Raw genomic sequence first — 10,821 nt, 5'->3', positions numbered from 1 at the left:
CCTGCCCGCTCCAAGATATCTAGGATATATTGTCGCTGTGAGAGAAAAAGAGCACCATCACAATGATTAACCGTAATCCCCAAAAAATAATGAAGAGGTCCGAGGTCCTTCATCGCAAATTCCTGCTGAAGAGCCTCAATAGTGTGACGAAGAAGACTCAGAGATGAAGCTATCAAGACAATATCTTTGACATATATGAGCAGGTAGATAGTATCCGAACCACGCCAAAACATGAATAAGGATGTGTCGGACTTGGCCTCCACAAAACCAAGAGATAGGAGGTGGTAGGCAAATCGACTATACCATGCTTGAGGTGCCTGCTTGAGCCCATACAGTGACTTGTTCAATCGACACACATCATCAGGCCGAGCAGGGTCAACAAAACCAGAGGGCTGTGCACAATAGACTATCTCAGAAAGCGTTCCATATAGGAAGGCATTCTTCATGTCGAGCTGATGAATTGGCCAAGCATGGGAGAGAGCCAATGTGAGAATTGTGCGAATAGTAGGGGTTGATGACAGGACTGAAAGTTTCATCAAAGTCAATGCCGGGACGTTGGGTGAATCCACGAAGAACCCAACGAGCCTTGTAGCGATCAATAGAACCATCCGACCAAAAGTTGTGATGAAGGACCCATTTGCCGGTGATAATATTTGCGCCCGGAGGTTGAGGAATGAGATCCCAAGTGTTGTTTGCCTAGAGAGCCTCAAATTCTTCAGTCATAGCAGCGTGCCAATTAGGATCGGACATAGCGCCACGGTACGTCTTAGGAATCGATGAGAAGGTGGAGGCATGAAGGTTCATGTGATTAACCGAGAAACGAAACCCGGCCTTGCCGTGAGTGACCATCTGGTGCTAGTTGGCCACTGGTTGAATGGAGATAGCAACATCCTTGCCGGTTTGACTGGCAGCAACCCGAGTCACAGGGGCAGCCGAACCAAAAAGAAGGGCTGCGGGACCTGACACCTGATGGGAAATAGGAACGACCGCTTGAACAGGCGTGGCCACCTATAGCTCGTTCGACACAGGCACTAGGGGTGGATCAGCACCACTAGCTGGGCTGACATCCTAGGGTGTGGCAGCGATCGGCCCAACCTGAGCTGGGCTAGCGTAAGCATCCATTGGATGGGCTGGAGGAATATGAGTTTGGCCACCAAAGGGGAAAACCAGGTGGAAGGCCAGGCCGTGACCTACTGGCAACAACCTGTGGCCAGAGGCCGGTAGGGGCAGCAGGAGAAAGGCCCACCTCGCCTGATACAGTAGTAGAAGCACCCCCTGGTGTAGCGCTGGTGCTACTGGCAGCAGCCTGTAGTGGGAAACCAGCAGGGGCAGCAGCACCGTGGGAGGGACCTTCGAGTGTACCTGTACGGTTAGTATAGAAGGGAGGCAAAATAGTGTTGAGCTCGGTCAAGAAATCAAAGTCGGATGAAGGTGGGGAAGACATCTCGTAGAAGGGAAAAGAGGACTCATCAAACACGACGTGACGTGAGATGATGATGCGATTGGAAGAAAGGTCGAGACATCTGTATCCTTTGTGATTCGAGGGATAGCCGAGAAAAATGCAGAGGGTGGATCGAGGTGACAGTTTATGGAGTAGTTGTGGAGAGGTTTGGGTAACAGTTGCACCCGAAGACACGTAAATGAGAGTATGTGGGTTGGACACCATGTAAAGAGAAATAGGGTGTAGAAAAATAGAGTGTCTTTGTGGGGTGGAGATTGATGAGATAGGTTGCGGTATTTAGTGCTTCTACCCAATAGGAGAGAGGCATGCTAGCTTGAAAGAGAAGGGAGCAAACAATATTGTTAATAGAACGAATGATGCGCTTAGCCTTACCATTTTGTGGGGAGGTGTAGGGGCATGAGAGACGCAGTTGGACACCAGTAGCGAGGAAGAACGAACGAACGGAGGAGTTATCGAATTCCCGGTTGTTGTTACATTGGACACTCTTAATGGTGCAACCAAATTGCATAGAGGCATAGGAGAAAAAATGCGATAAAGTAGAGGAAGTGTCAGATTTTAGTCGCAAAGGAAACGTCCAAAGAAAATGAGAGCAATCATCAAGAATGACTAAGTAATACTTATAACCGGAGATACTAGCAACAGGAGAAGTTCAAATATCACAATGTATTAAATCAAAATTCCAGATGGCTCTAGAGTTGGAGCTAGGAAACGAAAGATGCACATGGCGACCAAGTTAACATGCATGACAAAGGGATTCTGATTTAGTACATGAGATGCCTACAATGGGGGCGAGCTTGGAGAGGGCCTCATGACCAAGATGACTCAAATGCCGATGCCAGATAGTAGAGGAAGGAGTGCTGGTGAGGAGTGCGTGCAAAGGAGGCGACAATGCAAACAGGGGGTAGAGCTGGCTCGAGCTATTGCACTTGATGATCACGTTCTTGGTTTGTAGATCATTTACAGAGAGGTCATAGGGGTCAAATTCAACAGAACAATTGTTGTCAGTAGTGAATTGACGGATAGAAACAAGATTTTTAATAATATACAGAGAGACAAGAACGTGTCGTAAATGAAGATGACATTGAGAGGTAGAAAATGTAGTAGAACTAATAGACATGATGGGAAGGAGAGACCCGTTGCCAACGATGATGTTGGTTGGAGTAGAGGGGATGGGTAGGGAGGAAACTTGAAGATTACCGTTGGTGGAAGACATGTGCGCGGATGTTCCCGAATCCATGTACCATGCACCGCTCAGAGGTCGGGTGATGGTCATGGTATTGAATGAGTTGGTGAGCTCATGCTAGTCCCAGAAGCCATAAGCGCTAGTGTTGGGGGCAGGCACCATGGGCCCGATCGATTGTTGCTGAAGAGGGCCCGGGAACGGCACCGACTATTTGGGAAAGCCAGTGAAGAAAGCCTGCTGCTGTCCGGTGGGCCGATACGGCCTAGCTTGGCCTCGCGAGCGGGGCCCAAGCAGACCAGCGAAGGGTGGCACCGGACCTGGCCACATCTGGATGCTTCCGGTCTATGGATTATACAGAGAAGGCTAGGACTGGGCTGGGCCTCCTGGAGGAGAGCCTCCCAAATGGGAGCTGCCAGGGGCGGAATTGGAGCCGATGACCCCATTGTCGCGACGTCGATCATGTCGGCGGTTACGACAAGAATTTGAGCCGCCACCGCCAGAGATGTACTGGCCGCTGAGTGGAGTTGGACTGGGTGCCGGGGTTGCCAGGCGGACCGCCACCAGTGCTGTGGCCAAATGAGGAGCCTTGGCGGTTGGCTCCAGGTTGGCCAAGCTTGGAGCCCGAACCAGTGCTAGCAACGAAAGCTGTAGAAGGCGTGCTAGGCTTGCTCTGCATGGTGATTTCTTCGATAAGAAGATCCGAGCGCACATTGATGAAGGTGGGAAAGGGCCGCTGGCACTTGAGGATCGAGGCTAGATGAGAGAACCTCTCATTTAAGCTACAAAGAATGGAGAGCACGAGTGTTCAGTCGGCGACTGATTCACCCAAATCAACGAGAGCGTCAGCCATTGCTTTGAGCCGACGGCAATAGTATGTCATAGAGAGATCCCCTTCGATAAAGTTTCAAAACTCAGCATCGAGGATGAGAGCGCGTGTCTCGTTGTTGTTGAGAAACTGCTACTCAAGACAAAGCCACACCTCCCTAGCAGTAGTGTTGAGGACAATTATGATCTCAAGAAGTTCGGGAGAAACCGTGGCGTAGATCCACGAGTTCACGGTACAGTCCATGCGGTGCCACTCCACGTTGTCCAGAAGGTCGTCGGAGAGAATGTGGTCAGCAAGAGCGTACTTGCCGAGGGTGTTGAGGAAGAGGCTGAGCCAGTGGCTATAGTTGGTGGAGCTGGTGTCGAGGACGATGGGGACCATTGCATGGAAGTTTTGCACGGAAACGGCCTGTGCATGCAGGGCCGCCATGGAGTTGGTGAGCGCGAGGGCACGAGTGGCCATGGCCTCAGTGTCGAGGCGACATTGCTCCTCCAGGTGCACGGCCTCAATGCGCGTGGCCTTAGCACGACGCTCAGCCTTGGCACGGCGTGCGGCCTCGTGTAGGAGTGGAAAGTGGACGTCTCGTGCAAGAGAGCAACAAGACAGGGAAGAGGACCAGCAAACGAATGTCGCCAGCGAATAGAGGAGCGGAAGCAAGGTCGCAGAAGTGAACCTATCTGATACCATGATAGTGGAATGAATCACACGATCTTTGTTGATTGAATATTTAGGGTTACAACTTACAAATATATAGCACTCAAGTTAACACAAGATAAACGCAAAAGAGTGTGAACATGCCATGCATGTGCTCGTGTGAATAGGCAGGAAGAGTGTGAACATGTCATGCATGCATGAGAAAATGTAAAAGAGGGAAGTCAAATAGATGCTCGTGTGAACGGGCAGGAAGTCTAACACTCATGAACTTGCCGGTGTTGGCGTGGTGGTCCCTTGCATTAACGATGCCAGAGTAAGTTATGGAGTAGATCGCGTCCTCGACACCATCGCGAGATAGGACTAGCCTTCACACGGGTTCCTCGACCGTGGCGAAGGCCGAAGGCTAGGGCCTCGAACTGCCGGTCCAGGATGAGAATGGCGATTTAGTTGCACGGGAGCGGGGAGGTAGAGGGGATGACCTTACAGCAGAAGTAGAACCACTGTCTCATCTGCCACGTGTCATGCACGAAGTTCCCCTAAATCGGTCGTACGTACGTCTGGCCACCGAACTGGACATGTGAGATGGAGATGTTGCCAGGTGATGTCCAACAGTTTGGTCTGCTTGCCGGTGACTGGGTTGGCCCTGCACAAGCACCCTTGAGCTTCAGTGATGACGAGCCACCCGCCCAAGGAGCCCACCATGACCGTGGCCATGCATTGCAGAGTTTGGAGCGTGTGCGGTGGCGGTTTGGCTGTCGGCGAGGGAGAAGTGTTGTCATCTCCATGGTCGCTCTGGGGATGATGAGTCATGACACCTCCATTCTGAGCAGGCGCCGCGAGTTAGCACCGCAGGCAGCTGCGAAGGCAAGGCGGTCGACGAAGCCATGGTAGCAGTGGATCTTGGTCACTAGCTCTGGCGGGAGGAGATCAATGAGGCTGACACTGCGACATGCGGTGTCATTGGATATTGGCTTCAGCGGGAGGTTGCACCGGGCGATGGCATCTACCCACTGTCTCTGTCTCCGCAAACAGCGATGGTTGCGCGAGCCTGCCATGGTTGTCTCAGGGATTGTGACTAGGACACGGTATGTATATATTGTTGAAATTTGAGGGGGTTTTTCTTTTAAAATTCGAGTTTGAGTTAAAGTCAAATTTGAATTTGAAGAAATTCCATAAATTGAAAAGGAAAAATAAAAAAAGGGGCATGGGATTTGTGGCCTTTGGCCAATGGGCTGCTTCAAGGTCCATGAGGCTGAACAGCTCACCAGCCCAGCCTCCACCACCCTTATCTCCTCTAACATGGTTCTAGAGAGAGAGATGTGGTGGAGGCGCCGCTCGCCCATTCTCCGCCCTATCCGGGCTCACCAGCGTCGTGGGCGAGGTAGTTGCAGGGTGATGGCAGTGTCTCCCTCAGTTTTTTTGGCTCGTTAAATCAGTGGGGCCGGCCTCTCTCTCCTCTCCATCCGCAACAACCATCTCCATCTCTTTCCTACACCTATCACTCCACTGGTTTACCGGCGATTCGGTTCACCGGAGCTTCGGTTGCTCTACTGTGGCTCGAATCTATCGATGTGGTGGGGTCGGCCTCTCTCTCTCCTCTCCATCCTCAACAACCATCTCCATCTGTTTCCTACACCTATCTCGCCACTGGTTTACCGGCGATTCGGTTCACCGAAGCTTCGACTGCTATATTGTGGCTCGAATCTATCGATGTGGTGGTGCCCATGACGTTGTTGGCTAGCCTCTTCGGTGTGTTCCCTGTTGCATTGAGCGCCGCCTGTCTATGTGATTCTCTAGCATGTTGTAGTCCGGCGGCTTTGCTCTGCTTATCTGCGGTGGTGCTCAGCCTTCTGGAGTGCACCTTTGTGCGTGCTGTGCCCGGTGGTGTTTATGTTTGCACCTTTGTTCTTGCTTTGTAGATGGTGGCCATGTGTGCATTCTGTCCGTGGTGATCACGTTGTGAGCATGCTCTGACCGTCGTGATCGTGCTCTCACCGCACTCCCTGATATGGTGATCGACATCTCCTCCCTGGCCTAGAGTTGGGCCTCTCTTTGTTGTTGTCTTCCTCTGCTCCTTAGGTGCTGACTGCAATGTGCCTTGCAGAAGGCATTGTATCTCCAAGAATGAACACCCTTTTGAAACCTCAGTATAGAGGGGGTGTCTCTGTTTTTTAGGACAACAGTTCGATGTGCCTTGCCTTAGGCATCTACGTCAGAAAGTAAGACTGTTCCCATTGTCTTTGTAGATTAGCTTGCAATTTAGCCATAACATGTGCATGTGATCATCTGTGTGTTGTTATTGGGAATAAATTGCATGCTTGGGTTAGTGGGTTTAATGCTTGATAATGAAAACAGGTTAAGTTAGATTAGTATGATAGCATAGGAAATATTCTTGGTTGTGGTTGTTGTGAATTCCTGTTCATAGCATGTAGTCTTGTTTATCTGTTCTACATTATGAGCAATTACTCTTGATTAGGATTGTTCTATTAATCTAATTAGCTTTCTTCTTACTGGTAGAGTAATTGATATATAATCAAAACATTAATTCCACTAGACCAAAACCTAGAATATTTGTTTGATATTGTCACACTAATTGGTGATCTTAGAAAAGCCTTTTGGTATTGGATGACTGTTAGTTTGGTAGCCTGCATTGAGAGCCATATAATTAACTTAACACTTGTTGATATGTTTCTAGTGTTGTCCCACCTCCTTTTGTTAATTGCCATACTTGATATCATGTTGAATATGAGTAGCATTGTACTTGCTTTACATATATTTAAAATGCTCATGCTCATGATCATGTGTGTGATATTCATATGTGGCTTTCATGCCTTGATTTACATGTTTAAATTATGAATTATGCTAATTAGAATGTTGCTAAAAACATACTTTGAAACAACATATACTTCCTCTAGTCATAAATAAGTGACATTTTGGACATTAACACTGTCCTCAAAACAAATGTTTTACTATTTTTTGGTGTAGTTTATAGAATATGGTAAAGTTATACTATTATAAAACTACTTTTTGAGACAAATCTACCAGTATAATTTTAAAATATCCAAACTCAATAATTTATAGCCAAAGTTACAAAATGAAATTGCACATGTCGAGGATTTGTACACGATTACCTATTATTTGTAATATGAAAATAGTGATACATGCTTAGTTGTCGAAGAGTATCGCAAAGAAGGACACAAATTTATATGCATTCAGGCCTTCGAGCAAGATAATAGCCATATGTCATATCTTGTCTTGATTATTCTTAGTATCACATAGTACAAAGAGGTTTAATGGATCTAATCCTAAGAACTAGGTGGATTGCTCCATGTTTCTAGTGCTAAGATCTAGTTAGATAGTTGATTATGTCGTGCATCTTCGATGGGTGTTGGTATTCTACCTGACTCGACCTGATTTGGAGGTTCGTGATTTCGGAAATCTGAAGACACGAGTTTCTATCGGGCTTTAATTGGTGTGAATTGGCTTTGCACTGCCTTGGATGTGCCCCTTTCCCCTCCTTTTATAGTAAGGAGAACTCGAACATAACCTACCTAGACTCCTCCGGACGTAATCTTTTTGGATTGGTAGACTTCTAAATATCTAGGATTCCAACTAAAAGGATTAGTGACGTCCTAAGAAGGGGGTAAATTATGACACTTAAAACTATTCAGCTCTAAAAACTTCACAAGATAAACCAATATTGATTTCTATCTAAATATGCTCTAGATTCATCTAGTGTGTCTATTCTACCATTCAAAAGGTTTGCAACATATAGCCAACCCTAGCAAACTACTCTATGAAGGTAAACAAGCAAGGGTAGATTACAAGTATGTAAATACGGAAATGTAAATAAGATATAGAGAGCAAACTCATCACAAAAGATTTTTATACATCGTATCGATGGCATAAACATCACCCCTAGTCCACGTTGGAGCAGCCACATATGTTATATCTCTCGGACGACACACGATTACAACCCTTGAGCCACCTAGACCTCAAGTAGGTTGAGCCACCTAGCTACCAAGGCAAGGCCTTACCCCAAGTCTCTCTTTCGATCACTTACAGCTGTCTTCACTTCAAAGCTTGAGCCACCAAGGCAAGGATCTTCGCGTCTGTAGGGAAATGGCCCTATTAGGCTATGTTTGTGATTTTGGTAATTAATGACAACATAGTCAATGGGACTAACATGTTTATCAAGAATATATGCTAGTAGGTCTCATGGATGCAATACATGAAGAAGCCACCGAAGTGGGGACAAAGTTTGGATGAATTGGAGAACTCCCAGAAGTTTTGTTCTCACTGGATGGTCTAGTGTTGAATGTGTTGCACACACTGGACAATGAACAGTGCATACAAACAAAGGCAGTTTTGCCTCACCGGATGATTCGGTGTCAAATGGGCAGAAGCATCAAAGCAATTACAGTAGATGCAGTTTCAAGAATTGAAGTTGAAGATCAACTGACCGGATGATCCGATGTTTGACAAGCAATACACACCGGAGCATTTGGTTCTGAGCAGAAGATTTTGAAGGCATCAGACAGTCCAGTGATGAACCAAGAGTACAGCGGACAAATACATCGAACAATGAACAGTACAAGGAGGCAGGTGAAGCTCAAGCCATCGGATGGTCTAGTGATGAAGTCATGTGTACAACGGAGTATATGTTCCAGAGAGGGTTGCATTTGGCTCGGATGGCTAAGGATTGCTCATCGGATAGTTCAGTGATGAATTGATAAGCACCGAAGAAGGCACCAGAGCAATTTACACAAAGAAGATGTTGGCTCGAATGGCTAAGGTATACTTACAGAAATGTTCAATGATGATGTTGCAGTATACACCGGAGTGTCCGGTGTTCAGTGGGGTTGCAACGGTTAGTTTGTGAGAGTGTACTCATCGGATGATCCGGTGTTAGTATTACTATTCTCACCGGATTATCCGGTGTTAACAGCTTTTTAGAGCTGTTGGGTTAACAGCTAATGCGTGAGTTTGAGACTATAAATACCCCTCCACACGGTCATTTGAAGTAGTGGCATGTTGCTGGAGTTTAGAGAAGTCCATATACATATCCAAGCCACCAAAGTGCTTAAAGTAATCATCTAAGGTAATTAAGCATAAGATTATATAGTGATTAGTGCTTATAGGCCTAGAGAGCATGTTGCTAGGTGATTGCTGCCTAGAGAGTGGATCAAGTAGTGATCCAAGATTGTACCAAGTGGTACGCCGGCGTCTTGGAGTCTTGGTGACTCGTCGGCAACTTGAGTCGGAGTTCCTCTCTCTTGTTGACTTTCCGACTTGGTGTGGAGCGGCAACAAGAAGCGTGTACAGGGACGCAGAGACCCTTGCCTTAGTGGCTCAAGCTCTAAAGTGATTACAGTGGCAAGGAACTAGAAGAGAGGCTAGTGGTGAGACCTTGCCTTGGTGGCTTGGTGGCTCATCTGGGTGGAGGCCTTGTCTTTGTGACTTGGTGACTTAAGAGCCGTGATTGGGTGCCGACCGGGTGCATATCCTTTGTGGAGCTCTAACGTGAACTAGGAGTGGCATTCATACCATCGATACCACAAAAAAAAATCCTTATGCCGAGTTTACTCTCTCTACTTTATTTACGTTTTCGCATTTACATTCTTACATTTACCATCTTAAGATACAAACTCGACAATCAATGTAGATTTTTATGATTGAAAAAGATTACTTTTGGAGAGTGCAACGAGTCGAACCTGCCCTTAGATTCTAGACGGAGGAAGTACATTAAAGCACACTAGATAAACCAAAAGCACATTCAGATAGTATTGATATTGGTATATCTTGTGTTGTTTTTGGAGCCCAAATAGTTCTAAGTGTCCTAATTCACCCCCTCTTAGGACGTCACCGACCCCTACAGCATCCCATATAGGAGTATTATCGTCACTCCACACTAAGTTGGAGGGTCAACAAACTAAAGAAACCAAGGCTCAAGGTACCGGTAAGTCACCAAGACTCTAAGGTGCTAGCGTACCACTTGGTACAATATAGGATCACTCCTTGATCCTATCTCTAGGCAGCAACACCTAGCAACAACTCTCTCTAGCCCTATTAGCACTAATCACTCTCTATTCATATGCTTAATTATCTTGGATGATCACTTTTAGCACTTTGGTGACTTATATGTCTTATCAAGTGTCTATGAGCTTCTCTGACCTCCAGTACACTCAAATGACCGAGTGAGAGGGGGTATAAATAGCCTCAACCTCATGCACTAGTTGTTGCTCCGGCAACCACAAAAGACTGTGAACATCAGATGATCCAGCGTTGACAGCAGTACAAACACCTAACCATCCAGTGTGTACAGCAGTAGAAAATTAGTCATTGGAACCCCACTTAAACTCATTGTGAAAACTAGATATTCCGATGTAATCTTGAACTCCATCACCAGACTATTCGGTGTATAGACTTGAGCCAGCCGAGCCACTTATTCTATATTGTTCATTATCCGCCATGTAGATCTTTGATCACTGGACCATCTGTGTGCAACCACACCAGACTAGAATTTATAACATCTCCTAGAAAATACTCCAATGAAACCTTCGGTGTTTACTTCTCTTTATCGTCGGACCATCTGGTGTTCACACTATTTCTGTCATTGAAAATACCTCCTTGACAATGCTTTGATGTATACTTCTTTTGAGCACCGAACCATCCGATGAGTTCAAATCCATTCTT

The sequence above is a fragment of the Phragmites australis genome, chromosome 13, assembly GCF_958298935.1.
Source record: "Phragmites australis chromosome 13, lpPhrAust1.1, whole genome shotgun sequence".
NCBI classification, from domain to species: Eukaryota; Viridiplantae; Streptophyta; class Magnoliopsida; order Poales; family Poaceae; genus Phragmites; species Phragmites australis.
Note: the sequence above shows the minus strand (reverse complement) of the source record.